The sequence below is a fragment of the Schistosoma haematobium genome, chromosome ZW (genome assembly GCF_000699445.3).
Source record: "Schistosoma haematobium chromosome ZW, whole genome shotgun sequence".
Taxonomy (NCBI): domain Eukaryota; kingdom Metazoa; phylum Platyhelminthes; class Trematoda; order Strigeidida; family Schistosomatidae; genus Schistosoma; species Schistosoma haematobium.
The window spans coordinates 28,832,999-28,848,345 of NC_067195.1; the positions used below are offsets into that span (position 1 = coordinate 28,832,999).

Genomic DNA, 15,347 nt, shown 5'->3' on the forward strand with positions numbered 1-15,347 from the left:
ATTCCCATGAATAGCTGTAAGATTTTGAGGTTTTTCCATATGTACTTCAATTCAACAGTCAATAAAAAGGAGACCACCCTGGCTGTTTGCTTGTTTTCGGCTACGCGAAACCACTGCCTTTGTCCCCACATATTCTGTAATCGCAAATCGAACATTATAAAGTTTGCTTCCGTACGCTTCATTGTCAATTTCTATACAAGTTTCCCAGCTTGGTTAGTAGACCACTAATATTTTTAGGTATTTCAGGTTGAAAATTTTGAAATTTCCCAAATAGGAACACTTTCGTATCATTTTTGAGTAGTTTGTCCTAACATCACCCAATGAATAAATTCTTAAGGAGTTTATTTCATTATTTTTATTCCAATTGGCTCATAGTTAACAAGCCAATCATGAATACAGGTTTCCCCTTTTCGATGTTTTTTATCGCGTATTCTGATTGGTTTTTTGTAATAATTTTAATATTTAATGGGATGCGCTGCTTCGTTATCCAGTCTATTTATACCTTGAAAGATTGTCTCCAATTCATTTGCACATTAAATTATCCATTCAAATAACTAACATCCAATTTGTCAGCTCATTTTCATAAGTTGGATACACTTTCACATTTAGTAGCCGAACAAGATCATGTTTCATCACTACGTGTTGGTATCAATCTGTTTTATAGCCTTCACGTCTGTTCAGCATATCGATGCTACCGATGATAATTTCGTTTCCGCAAAGGAACAACCTGCTAAATTTGCTCCCATCAGACGTCATATAATGAAACGTAATTATTTATGGGATTCACGTTTGGGTAAGCGTTCAATGAATCGTGAAGCATTTCCATGGTATAATCATGATCTATATAACTATTACAATGATGATAATTTCCGAGGTTATTATACTGGTTATGATGACTAATAATATAAAACAGTTTCGAAATTGAAGAAAAAACACGAGAGAACTAAAGCATTAAAATTTTTCAGTTCTTATTATAATGTAATGTATTCCACTTACTCTTTATATTTAAAGATGTAATAAATTAACAAAACTACTGGTTTGAATGCATAAAGTCTATGGAATATTAGAATTTTGTGTTTCACTGAATATAACTTAAATGAGCGATATTAAACCGTCTTTTTGATTATCGGAGCGAAGTTTGAGTGCGTGGCACTGAATAAGGGTAGCTTATGATTATATTCAAGGAATATTTTTACGAAACAACATTTATATGCATACTTATTTACCATTTTATAAGCTGTACTAAGTCTGTGAACGATCGAAAAAACAATCCAGTTTTTTTCAATCGCGAAATGTTAAGTAAGTTTTAACTGACTGTTCACTTATAGTCTAGTTTCACAACTCTATGCAACCGACTAATTGCCCAAAATATACATTTAATTTTGTAACGTATTTTAAGAATTCTACCTAACGAATATCGAACCTCTTTACCATTTTCGACCTGCAGAACAAAATGTCTTGTTTATCTGATCTTCGGGGTCTGTATCGATATAACATTCCGTTTCATCTTAAGTGTTGTTAGATTTATTAGTACTGTCCAGAAAATTAGGATTGTGACCCATTAATTTGTGAATGATCTATTAAAAATTTTTAGCATTGAATCATCAGACGAAATTTAGTTTGGCGGAGCAAAATTCCTCCTGTATATTAAACGATCCCTCTTCAATTTTAGAAATATCTTGTTATATTGATGGTTAAAACGTCATTTTTAATATTTAGAGAGCACTTAATGCTTTGAAATTGTAGTCTTTTCAGTGAAGCTTGTCAAAAGTTATTGAATAGCTGGAGAGATTCTTGTCGAGGTAATTAGAAGAGGCTGCACGATGGTGTAGCGAGTATGTGATTTATTTCAATTCTCACCCATAAATTTGTTTGGTTTTACAGAAATAGTTATATTAAAGTGCTATAAAATAAAAGATGTAGGTTCGCCTAATATTGTCATACTATAACATTCAAAATCACCTAATTAATACGATTATTTTTTACTGATTAATCCGGATGCTGATTACGATTTTGCTGGTAAAATAACCTTCAAACTGTTATCGGTAAGCTCATCTGTTTAACATACGTTTATAATATAAACTAAGATATTGCGTTAAAGTAAATTATGTAATTATAGGATGCTAAGTGATAATGAAATGGTAGGTACACATTATCATTAGATGTCATCATTCAAATGAATTGAAAATATTTAAGTAAGCAATATCTTCTCAAAATTATTGAGCCTTCGAATGTTGTAAAGTCACCTGTTGAAAAAAGGTTTTTCAATAACTAGAGTAGTTACGTGTCGGAGTGAGAAAATTGAATTAGTTTTGTGTTAATTTTGCTGTAGTTATATGCAACGGCTAAGCTATTTCATAAAATGTTGATTAGGTTCATGTACTAGGTGTACATTTTTTGGAATTCTAATTAGTAATCTAAGTGCTTAATGATACTAATTCATATATTTTTATCATTTAATGCCACCATTGGTACAGACTAAGTTGATGAAAAGAGATAAGCGTAAATTTAAACACAGGATTATTAGTCATGCACTTAAACCAAGAACCTAGCAGCTTCATGAGGTCTGGTCAAATCGATAAAAGGATTACGACTTTTTCAGTTCCAAATCTATTAAGCCCCTTTTTATGTGTAAAACTGGATTGCTGAAACTATCTAACTTAGAATCAATACTGTTTATTAAGATAATTCAGTTAAAGATAGTTGTAAAATGTTTATGACAAATGTGAAGAGGTCAAAACATGTTTTCGTAGCCCTGTTCGTATAGTTGTTTTCAAGTTGTTAATAAATGAACGTAATGCAGATTTTCACATATGGACTAGGGAAGACTTTATTTCAAGTCTTCTGGATATTAATTGGTTATTATCAAATGAGTGATCCATGCTACAAAGTAAAAATGCACATTCTGCAAATGATGTTTAGTATGGCAAACTTATTTTACAAACTTTTATCAATGTTTTCGTTATTTATATGGAAATTAATCTCACGTACATTACGTTGAAAACTGAAAGTCTATGAAACTTAAAAGAATTGCTCATGTTTACTGAATCAAGTTGTAAGTAGCTAGAGGACTGCACTTTTCATTAAGGCCTGAAACATATTTTGTCTTCAGATTCAACTGTTATATTGATATAGTAACTATCTTCCTGGATTATAATTTAAGGATTGAGAAAGACGCATAAGTCTACAGATAGTATATTGTATTCAAAGTGGTTGTTATCAACTAAGAAACTTCTCATTTGATTTTTAACTAGAAAGATAAAATATGTCCATTAGTGTTAATTTATGTAGGTGATGGTTGACGCATTCATTATTGAATAGTTCCGTTTTGTCGAGTTGGAGTAATAAACTGATTTTATCTAACTGGGTAGAGTTTATAAAATAAATATATCTGAGATTTTAGAGATGGTTTTTGCTTTGGAGCCCGAACAGCTGAATTCAAGACGTTTTGCAATTTTACACATGTGGAAAGGAAAGCAAATATCCTCTTATTTTCGATGATACTAAATTCATCTTACATCTATTTTTTTTCCTCTATTTAAATAAAAAGCATTCTCGATCACCATGTTATTTTACTAAAAAAGGTTGTGGAGGGTGTTGATAAACTGTTCTCACTCAGGGAAATAAAAATTATTATTAAGAGTTATTCATCTTAATAGTAATTCCGTTGCCATTTCGTGAATTGGTTGATCCTAGACATTAACACCGTTGGATGCCGGATCAGTGGTCTAGAGGTTAAGCGTTCGCGTGCAAGACCGATAGGCCCTGGATTCGAATCCCGCGGGAGGGATCGAGGGTACGTACCACTGAGGAGTCCCACAGTAGGACGAAACGGCCGTCCAGTGATTCCAGGTTGTCTATGGTGGTCTAGCTTTAAATGACTCTTGAATTCAAATACTGAAAAAAGAAACATATTAATATTAATAAAATTACTATTTGTGTTCAGAAATATAAAAAAATGTTTCATTGTTTTTTCTTTGTTGTATTTACTGGGTATGTGTATATTTTTTTTTATATATCAGATTTACGAGGCAAATGAAATGTATCATCTTATAGTAAGTGTATATTCACAGACGAACTGATGTGTTTTATCGATTTACTTCTAAGTATATCTTTCATAATGATGACGGTATTAATAAATTTTTCTAACAGTATAAAAATATTTGGAGAATTTAGTGGTCCTATATCTGACTCCATGTGGATCGTTTCTGATTGCTATTGAAATATACATCATGACTATTGTCGTATTTGATTTATTTAATTTTGTTATGAATTAATGCAAGTTAAGTCGATAATTATATACGAGGATTGACGATATGTATATTTCAATAACGATCATAATACGATCCACCTGAAGCCAGATACAGGGGGCACGAATGGTGACCCCGATATGGGGCTCGAACCTATGCCTCTAGTGAGGGCCACAAAAAGAACATCATTTGTATCATATAATTAAACAGTAAGTATACAGCAATTGCAGAGGCTTAAGTGTAGTCTTTTCAGCTTATGGGTTTTACATTTAGGTATTTAAAACTGGAGAACAGGTTAGTTTAATTTGTTTTTTAAAAGGTTTAACGTCATTTGTAAAGTAGTCTGCAAATGACTGCATAAATTCTGGGCGTTACTGTAGTAAGACCTTTCAATGATTAAATATCAAGTTGTATTTTGATTTCACGCATCTGTAACATTTTCAGTTTTTTTTCAGAATTTAACGTAATAAAGTAAGGTATACAGTGAGGATTATTAAAATGTTACATTTTTGATAAATATTAATTCAGATCGGAACGTAGTAACAATGAAATAAGGACTGAACATCAAGTTCAGTAATCCGTAAAATTTCATTTTCTTGAGAATAATGAAACTTTTATTACTGAATTTGTACCTATCTTTATAGCTAATTTGGAAAGGCATTGTTGTCAATATCATTACAGAATAATACGCAAAAAAGCTAGTTGGTGTTCCATTCAACTGTTGGAAATCAAATAAAAGATTGATCTTATCTTACCAAAAGAAGACAATTTCCTATATTTTTGTGAATTAATGTTGGGACAAAATGACATTAGAGTAATTGTCCCAAGTAAAACTGGATAATCAAATACTTTATACTCAAGAGTGTTTTTATAAGGTTGGTGTGTTTATTTATATAAAAAAGCATAATCAATCATGTGGAGAGACTTAGCTGACAAGAATAACAAATCGTCTGAAAGTGATGGTGTACTTTTGAGCATAAAATTAGTATTTCACGGTTGTTTTTATGTAAAATAAATAATTAAGCAAATCTTCGATAGGTTTTTAGCAAACGAAATAATTTTTGAGTCCAAATGATTTTGAGTGTCTAAGTCCTCGAAGTTATATCCACTTTTGATTGACTGATTGACATGAGCTTGGGTTATTTTAAATCAATAAATGTCATTCTTTCAACGTACCATAAGCATTAGAAACAAAACTTAAAAGTCTAACTTAATAATTTAAATATTACTATCATTAGTAGTAAGCTTTGCAGCTTATCACTATTCTGTTTTTGAAAAAGCTCCATCGACTGCCAACAAATTTTTTGTCAATTAATATATATATATATATGTATATATATATATATATATATTCGGGTCCAGGAATGGACATCAATTCTGAGATGCAGGTACATCAAGCTAACTAGTCTCAAGTAAGATGAAATGTGCGTCCTGGATCCTACTACTAGCCACCATCCATCTTTGCTTAGAATGCTTATGACTTAAGGCAATATCGAGGCAATCCACACAGGATACACATATATCAATAAGAGACTGATCATTTGCAATCCTAAGCATCAATGAGAAGATTCAAATAAACAATACAAAAATGAATATATTTAAGACAGTTTATGAAAAATAGCTTCATTCGTGGGTATATCTGGTCGAGCATCTTTTATTGACTAGTTTATTCAAAGTTGGTTCCGTTATATGTTCAAGGTCCTTATTACGCTTCTTGATGAAGATGCCTTATTTCGTCATATAATTACATTTATTAAATGTCGCGTACCACATAATATTCAGTAAGATTTATATATTTTATTGGGTTGTAAAATCGTTCGAGTGAAAGCAGTGCAACATCTGGACTTTCAAATATGATCATAAAAATTCCAAGAGTGAACTTTGTTTCTCACTATGTGATCCATTCTGAATAGCTTGGCATCAAATAAGTATCGTTTGTGAATGGGATTTATTGGTTACTGGTTTATACCAGATATGAAATAGTTATGGAGCTAAACGAAGAATAAGTAATAAGTACTGATTAGTTCAGGTAAATAAACAGGGATTTCCGATTATATTGTAAAATTTCCTATGGCAATATCCTGTCGGATTCATTTACTTTACAGAACTTTTGTCAGCTGAAATGGTGGAGATGCATGTCACATAATTCTCTATTTGTGTACAAAGGAAAGTTTGTGTTTAAATCAGCGTGATTTTTCTTCACACATCAATGTTTACACATTCTTGTTAATAAAAGAAGGGCTTAGTAATTAAAGGACTCCAGTTTCTTTTTGTAAGTCATTGGCTTCAAATCGTTTTCACTTACTTTAGCTTGGACTGATCAGTAGTGTTACTACTTCTATGTGTAAATCGCAACATGAGTTGAATATGGTTCTTGAGAACTATGTTAAGTGTGTCGTAAAATTATAGGATATTCATTATGATAATAATAGTTGAAAAGTTATGACCGAATACTTTAAAATAAATGTAACGTGGTAACGTAGCGTGGTAAATATTATCTGTACTACTAACCAAAGGGTTGAATCTAATAAAAGCAGTCTTGTGTAACTATTGATGTCATTTATACTCTCGGATTCGCTGTTACATGAGAAAACATAAAGTAAATCCAATGTTATTCTAGATTATTACTAAGCAGAAGGAATGTATACTGATTTTCCAAAGTACATAAGATTGTAGATTTCAGATTAACGATCGTTCCTAGAGTTTCATATTGTAAAGCATAGCTTTATTTTTATAAAAGAACTTTATCAAGTATGCTTTACAGGAATCTAAAAATATGTGTTAGCAAGAATTTTAGAAGTCGATTCTTTTTCTTGAGATTTAACTGATAGATGTGAAGTTGCGAGCTGTAAACAAAGATTTTTTAAATTTTTCTATAAAATAAAAGATGATATTTTTATTGACCATAAGACCTCTGTGAGTCGCAATAATGTATTCTAGCAGGCTAATTTCATTTTTGATCATTACTAAAATTACTATAGAAACAAACTTTTGCACTTATCATACCATGACTACTGAATTCCTGAGTAGAATAACACTAATAAACAAACTATGAATTCTTTAGAGAAAACCACAATTCAAAAGGTTTATTGAGTAACCATGTAATCATTGATGCACAGCAAAACGACGTCTTTTCCAGTTAAATGATTTTATTAAAAAGATTATATGATTTACTTTATAAAAAGGCATAATCTGAACAGATAAGATCTAGATAAATAATAGTACTAAATTATTATTTTGAAATACCTTAGGAAAAGAAGTATAATCTACTATCATTTGTTTAAAATCAGTTATTTGAATAGGCAAACAAATGAGTCTAGTAATTTTATTGAATAGATAGATTATAACTGTCAATGGAATCCATCTATTCTATGAAAAGTTTTGAAAAATAGCTATAGGGAGGAACAGGATACACATACGCCAAACGAAGACCAAACAAAATTCAGTTAAGATTATCAGCATCGGGATAATTCGAAGTCTTAGTAATCATGGTATACTAGAGTTCATGGGGAAAAACTTGAGACTATTCATGTTATTTTGTGTTATTATCTGTAGTAAAATCTAGTTAACATCAGAATATTATAAAGTCTTTGCAAGGAAAGTTTGGGAATAGTAAGAATATTTTGATCATATCAAAATCAAAATTCAGTAGTCAATTTTTCACAGACAAGTCAATACATTTTAGGAGCAAGTGATTGATAAAGTTTCACAACTTTCAAGTCTAAATTATGAAAAGTTCTTTGTATTGAAAATGTCTAGAAACTATTCAAAATGAGATTGGTACATTGTTTCAGTTTTTGTTCTCATTTGCCATCATAAATGTTCACAGAATAGTCTACAAATTCACACTTGGTTTGAACATTAATAACAATATTATGTTATATTGTTTTCTACTACCAAGTTCTTCAGTTTCCTGGAAACTTTAGGATTTGGCAAGCGTAATTCAAGGATGTGAAACCTAATTCCTTTTTAACTTTTACAAAAATGGCAAAATGTAGCTGTTTATGTATATTTCTATAATCTTAAGATAAATCTACAGGATTTTGTACATTAGTATAATGATTCATCAAACTATCTTCATGTATTTTGAATTGCATAAATAAGAAAATACATCTGAGATAAGAACAAGTCCATATTTCTACATGATATATCGGAATAAAGCAGCAACTATAATCCTATAAATTTATGAGAACTTATTCTTAGACTTTTCACAAACTGCTTACACAACCTGAGACAACTTTAGTTTTGAGGTAGACAAAAGTTGTTTATATACTTTAGCTTATTAGTAAACGTGTAATTTCATAGTAGTTTTCATTAAGAACTGATTCTTTCCCAATAATCACTGAAACCTTTGCTTCGTCTCAGTTAGAAAATTTTCAGGATTGATGTACTCACTAAAATGTTAGCTATCGAAATGCTTAAAAGTGTCAAAAAGAAGCGTTTATCAACTTAATATTATAAAGATAATCTTATTATTGACGTTTATTGGTTTAGTATTGTTTATGTATGTTGTCTTTTTTTCCGATCTACTTTAAAGACATGCGGATCTTGCAAGTTATGGTATCATTAGTAACATGTAAAGTGGTAAAATATCAAGCAATAAGTATCGGACTAAAAAAATCGGGAAAACTTTTGAATCAAAATTCAAAAATCGAAGCATTCATGCTTGGTCAAAGTTTGGAAGCCCATATATTGCACTATCACTGAACACTAAGTGAATTTTGGCATACTGAATCTTCTCTCCGATCTTATGTAGTTAAACTGCCACATGGAAAAATACATTTTTAAAAACTGTGTAAATATGATTTTTGGTAAGAATGTATTAGGTCTCATATCGATAAAAGTTATATCGTCAATGATCTGTCACACCCGTCACTTTAGCTTAGTTGATATCAGATGGTTTATATAAGGACTAATTTTAGCCAGTAAAGTTTTAGGTGACAAGTTATTCTAAGCAACTGCTATCGTTTACTTCATAGTTGCGAATGTTTTTTGAAAAGGACTAAAGGAAAAATGCTGAATTTTAGATATAAACAATCTAGTCTTATACCTCTTTCAGATTAGTTTAGAATTCCTGAAGCAATTCAAACCTCGATCTTTTTTATTGTTTAAAGGTTACAAAGTAATTCGTACTTATCGGTTCTTCTTTTGCCCCCCCAAATGCCCTAGTACGGCCAAGAGTGAGGAGAGTCATCTCTCCCTCTCGAAATGCTCCCACATGACCACGCGTATACAGTCTCTGCCAGGGAAGTCCTACTCATTGCATTCTCGTACCACGGGTGTTGTTTACGAAATTGAGAGGACGAAAAGCGAATGTCCGGCGCTTTAACCGGGTTGGTGGACACAGTAAGTCCACCTAGGGGAGTTGGAAAACCCTGATTTCAAACCAACGGTGCACATGGACTCCAGTATGCTGTGGGAACAAATGACGTATGAACCAATCGTTGGTCACCGGCTACCATGGAACTGCATCTCCTTACGTTGCTTCACTGCCTTGTGTATCAGACGTTTAGGTCAAAGGCTCCGGTTGTGCCCTTCAGAGAAAACCACCTGCTTCAGTTTGGGCACCCGGGTAGTATCACAGCCTTCAGACATATCAAATAAGATTTGTGTGGTACATATATATTCGGTACCTCCTTGTACCAATATCTATGTGTTAAAATAAATAAATAAATAATTACAAGTTGGATGCTGATAGCTTCAACTCAATTCACATGTATTTTTGCCAGTTCAATTAGAAATGAATTCATTGTCAATATTTTTAATTATTTTATAAATTTGATTGTAGATATCCCAAAATGAAAATTAAGTTGTTTGCTTATAAATTGTAACTCTCGATAATTAGATTGTTCATAAAAGAATCACAAAGGAGACAGAATAACTATTAATTTAATTAGATTTATCAAAAGGATTATTCTTGTTTAATTAGTTTACTGTTTTAGTTAAATAAAACAAAAGATTATGGATGAATTTGCACCAACCTCGTTATGACTGCAAGATAGAATTCTTAAAATGTAGACAGACAGAGGTAGAAAATATTCATACAAAGTATCATTGAGATATATTTACATAAAATCGCTTTCGGGCTTTTATAATCTAATTGGATATGAAAAGGTGGATCTGACAAATAAATTGTTTATTTCTTTTTTTATAATCTGTTTAGTTGAAGAACATGAAGGATCTAAATTTTAATCGTTTTAGACCAAAATGACTTTTTTCGTTGACAGATTTACAAGATAAATGGACTACTGTAGAATAGGAAATCTCCAAACTAGACTATTTTTTTGAATAAACTTGTCGTTTACAGCCTTTCTTTTAACATTAATATTGATTACAAAAGATAAATGAAAATATGAGACTTTATAGTTGAGCTTTTTCAGGTTTCTAAATTCATCTATCGTCCTTACCTAACATTTTCCATGAAAGCTTGTTACTTTAAACACAAATGTTACATTTCGAAGATTCCGTTAGTCAAATTTTGTAATTGTATATTCTTCACTTGGGGTGCAGATCTTTCACAAGCGTATATTACGGTAGAATACAAGTCACTGCGACATAGTACATTGTTATAAGAAGTTCATGTATTTTCTTAAATGGTCTAAAATTACAGTAGTCAACGATGACTTTTGTAATTCGATTCAGATTTAATAGTTTTCCAATTTATCAGTCTATGTGATTACGTGGTGTAGTTAAATTAATAACCTGTTTACTTCACTTTGTTATTCTGAGAGAAATATTAAAACCAATTTCGGTAAAATAATATATATATATATATTCAGAAAAATGAATTCAAACACCTATTTTCCTGTAAATCAATACAGATGACTATGGTATGTTACGATTCTCAGTTTCTTTAATGGTAAGGAAGGTAAGGGGGAAAATTCTACATTCAGAAGAACATTTGGACTAAAGTATAACAAAAATACAAAGCTTGTTTATTCTTATTGATGATAGTTCGGGAAGATTCTTGTACTGAACAACTGCATATATATTGAAGGTAAAGATATTGGAAGGTGATAAACAATAGATTGAAACGCTTGAGAAAAGTCATAAAACCTATCCAGTTTAATGGCTACAATATTTAAAAGCCTTAATTAATCATCATATAGTTACATAAACAATTGACTATACTCCTGGACAATATGACCATCGATGACAAGTCTGTTATTGAAACTCTATCCTCTACAATTCAATTTTCTAATTAAATAGAGTTCGAATTCATTTTCAAGATCTGCTTCCAGTATTGAGTATCTATTCATATTACTCATATCAACAACTAAATATTCCGAATAAGTCATATAAGGTGATAACTGCTAATTTAAAAACATCACATTGTCTTTGTCTACAATCACGTTCATAGTTATTACAAGTAAACAGTTATCTCTTAGGGTAATAGTCTGCAATTGTGTTCTCATAAAAGTGTTCGGGAACATGGTAAGAAACAGAGAAGAGTAACGAAATACTCTTTTAAGTGTTAACATAATAAGAAACGTATATTCGTTCTGTGTACTGTGATACTACATGTATAGAGTAAAAAAAGAATGTCGTGAGTTCCCTAAAGGAACCTTTAGGAACATCTATTCCATATAGATAGCACAAACATTTCAATCTAGTATTTAAATTCTTCATATGAGATAAGGTGAGTTAAAATGTTTGCGGTTTAAGGGAAAATAATTAGTGAATATCACTTTTTCTTCTTAACTAACACACCGTATCGAATGTTAATGAATTTAAAAAAAATAATAGTTTTCTATCATAAAATAAAGTAATACTGACTACAAAAAAATCAATGTAGGTTTCTGCTAAAACTAGGGAACAACATAAGTCGGCTGTTTTATCATTACAGACTCATTTATATCTAACCAAATAAACCTAAAATACAGATAAAATAGTCATAGCTTAGGAGACCATTTTTCAGATGGAATGTAACTTGAGTTTTGGAAATAAAACATGATAGGTTCAAAACTTTGTTAGTGCTAAACATGCACATAATGAACTAAAACACGGTTCAAATATTAACTTGATGTATACTCTGAGAGGTTGGAGTTCATATCTGTGTGTTTCATGGAACTGTAGTTAGCATCACTGCTAAACTTAAAGGTACTCCTCATCAGAACTCAAATGATGTTAAGGAGATTTTATAGTGTACTTTTAAATTCCTTGTCGATACACACTAGCCGGAGTCTACTAGGTTTCACATAAACATGGTACCACCCTGACTATTGGATAATTACAATTCGAGGTCACCAATATCTTTCCTACACCAAAAACAGAGAAGTCGTTCATCTTTAGCTAATGTTTCTATGGAACTAGTAGTTTCACGATGGTAATTTTGTCAGGTAACAGTAATATTGAAACTGATAAATATATTCATCATTAGTGATATAGTTTATTTGATAATTATATACACACTTTGATACTGGTTTCACATCGGTATACAGTCATAAATCACAAACAAGCAATGATAATTTACTATGAGTAATTCGTTTTTCTATACATATATGTATAAATATATGTACGTGTGTGTAGATGTATAACGTTCCTAATAGATATCATAGTTCATTCGTTCTGTGCAATATATCAAAAAATTCGAATAATAACTACTTAGTAATTAATCAGTAGAATTCAAAATAAAAGAAGAAATTGGTAAACATATTAACTTACTTATAGTCAATCAGATATTAGTGACTAAAACGTTTAGCTATATGTACCTTTAAATATACAAAATAAGCATAAATGTCAGTTGTCATTTTATCATTGAATGCAATCCAATAGTTTTGTTAATAATTAAGCATTGATATTGACAAATTTATGACAGTATAAATACGATCTAATTTACCCATGTTTTAACTTGCAGATATAGTAAAAATATATATGTAAACAAGGATAGTCATTGAAACTGTCAGGGAATATGTGCTATACAGGATCAGTTAGCTTTCTGACACAAATCTTTATTTAGTGAACAATTTAGTCGTATCCACAATTTTAATCAAGTACCTTTATGCTAATTGAGAAGAGGAAAGGTAACTACGATTCAACACACGTGCTCATAAGTCAAATGTTCTGATCGAAGATTAAATCAAAATTCATTAGATAGAGTGAATGATCGATGGTATATTCAAGTAAACTTCAGACGTTAACCTAGAGACTATAGTTCTGTATACATAGATGTTAAATAAAGTTTAGAAAATACTAGAGTACAATAGAGTTTCTCAATAATCTAAAATGTATGGTTTCTAGCAAAGGCACTTGAAATTCACTTAAGTAATTCGCTTTTCGGTAAGTGTTCAAGAATAAGCCATTGTAAACTTAGTGATACCCGGCTAAAAGATTTTAAAAAGGGAAAGTGTATAAAATGTTAAGTAGAATTTGCCAAGTTAAAACAGTGTACTGGGAAGAGAGAATTAGCGGAACAGCAAGGATAGATACAGGTTATATAAAATGTGGAAAAAGATCAATTAAATGAATATTACCGCTCATTTATTTGTACTTAGATATAAATATGCTACTTTATTAGACGAAGTTTATCAGCTTCTGTCAAATACAAACTTAATATCTTGATAATAATATAATACACATTATGGACGTTTGATAGAATAATGAGAAGACGGAGTTGATCTCATTCCCATTGTTCTATCGAAATTTATGCAAGGGATTAAATGCCTAATTATAATTCTAAAGTTTTACTTTAGCCAAGCAAGTCTGACAGGATTTCAAAGGTTGTTTTCTTTTTTTCATAAACTGTCAGAATCAGTGAGACGTTCTACTAATGTACTCTGTTTTTTGTTTTCAGTAGAAAGTTGGATTTCAACTTTATGCTACTTTAGCATAAAGTAACAAACAAGTAGTTAAAAAGCTAGTCAAGTCGATTAGGATCTTTCATTTACAATGATAGCTTCAGGGTGATAAAGGATTTTTCTTTCTTACTTTAATCCTTTATTTCGAAAATGAATTGCAAAAGATTTTTGTCTATGCTGAAAGAGAGGACTTGAGAACTAAATACTAAATTACTCATAATTTATCCGGAGGTCAATTCAAAAACCATAATTTTAAATTTATCAAAATAGACTACTTGGTACATAGTCATTAGAGTAAAGTTATGATTATTCAGTATTTTAACACGTTTTAGGAGTCATTTCCAGTCAGTCAGCTACAACGTAGGACCAGGTACATATGTGCATGGATCCAAGTTGTCGGTTCTACACATCATTAACAAGTGTAGTCATTAGTTTTCTTATTAGCACCACTGTTTCATAAAATGTAGTTTCTATAAATAGATTAAAAAACCATACAGAAATACTTATTTTAAATTATGAAAGAACGATTAAAATATTTGTAAATTGAGCTGAGATATACATTTAACGTATGGTCATGAGTACCGTTAGATGGAGAGATGTTCATTTTATAAAATTCATTTGTTCATTAAGATAATGTAAGAGTTTCTTTTAGAGAATTTTGTCGTCTGACACAAGAATTACAGAAATAAAATTAATTGTTATCTTGAAGTCAAACTCAAATGACGACCTACTATATTCCACAGTCTCACTAAAGTTCTAAAAACAGCAAAAGTCTGTTCAATAATAATAACCGAATAAAGTTCTTCATCAAGTGAAACTCAGGCTTGTAGATGTAGACTGATGTTTTTGACTAACTACAAGAATAGTTGAATAATGTTCACTCAGCTCAGGATATATGTCCGAACAATTCTTGAAAACTGCATTTGACATAATCGACATACTCTTTGATAATGAGGGGATTTTATTCATTATGAATTCTTAAACCGAAGACCTATTCGTGAATCGGTGTTCATTAACTCATGAAACATACTAAACTATCAGAAAATGTATTTTAAAACTAGAAATGTCTATCACAGTTGATAACTCCAAGATAAAAACACATTTTTAGCTAGAGCCAGTGCATTATTTAACACTAAATAACGAAATCAATCATGGTTAATTTTATCTTTTAGAGGTACATATGACACATTTTGTTTATGAGTAACATACTTCAAATTGACTTATTTTACCACAAGTATATGAATTGTGTAGTACCTAAGTTAACAATCATTTATTTAAGAATTCGATTATTCCGAAGTAA

General features: G+C 30.7%; 1 protein-coding gene across 2 annotated transcripts in view; it reads right to left on the reverse strand.

Annotated features, from left to right (window-relative positions):
• Positions 1 to 3,223: 3,223 nt before the first annotated feature.
• MS3_00001126 (uncharacterized protein) overlaps positions 3,224 to 15,347 on the reverse strand; it is a 55,541-nt gene continuing 43,417 nt past the window's right edge. Inside the window, exons 11-12 of one of the 2 annotated variants that reach the window (XM_051208632.1) lie at positions 6,019 to 6,241; positions 3,224 to 3,897 (exon numbers count right to left, since the gene is read on the reverse strand). The gene's annotated coding sequence lies outside the window, so the exon portion shown is untranslated. Of the gene's footprint in view, positions 3,898 to 5,934; positions 6,242 to 15,347 lie in introns of those variants that run through there. The other variant, XM_051208633.1, reaches the window with a different exon arrangement.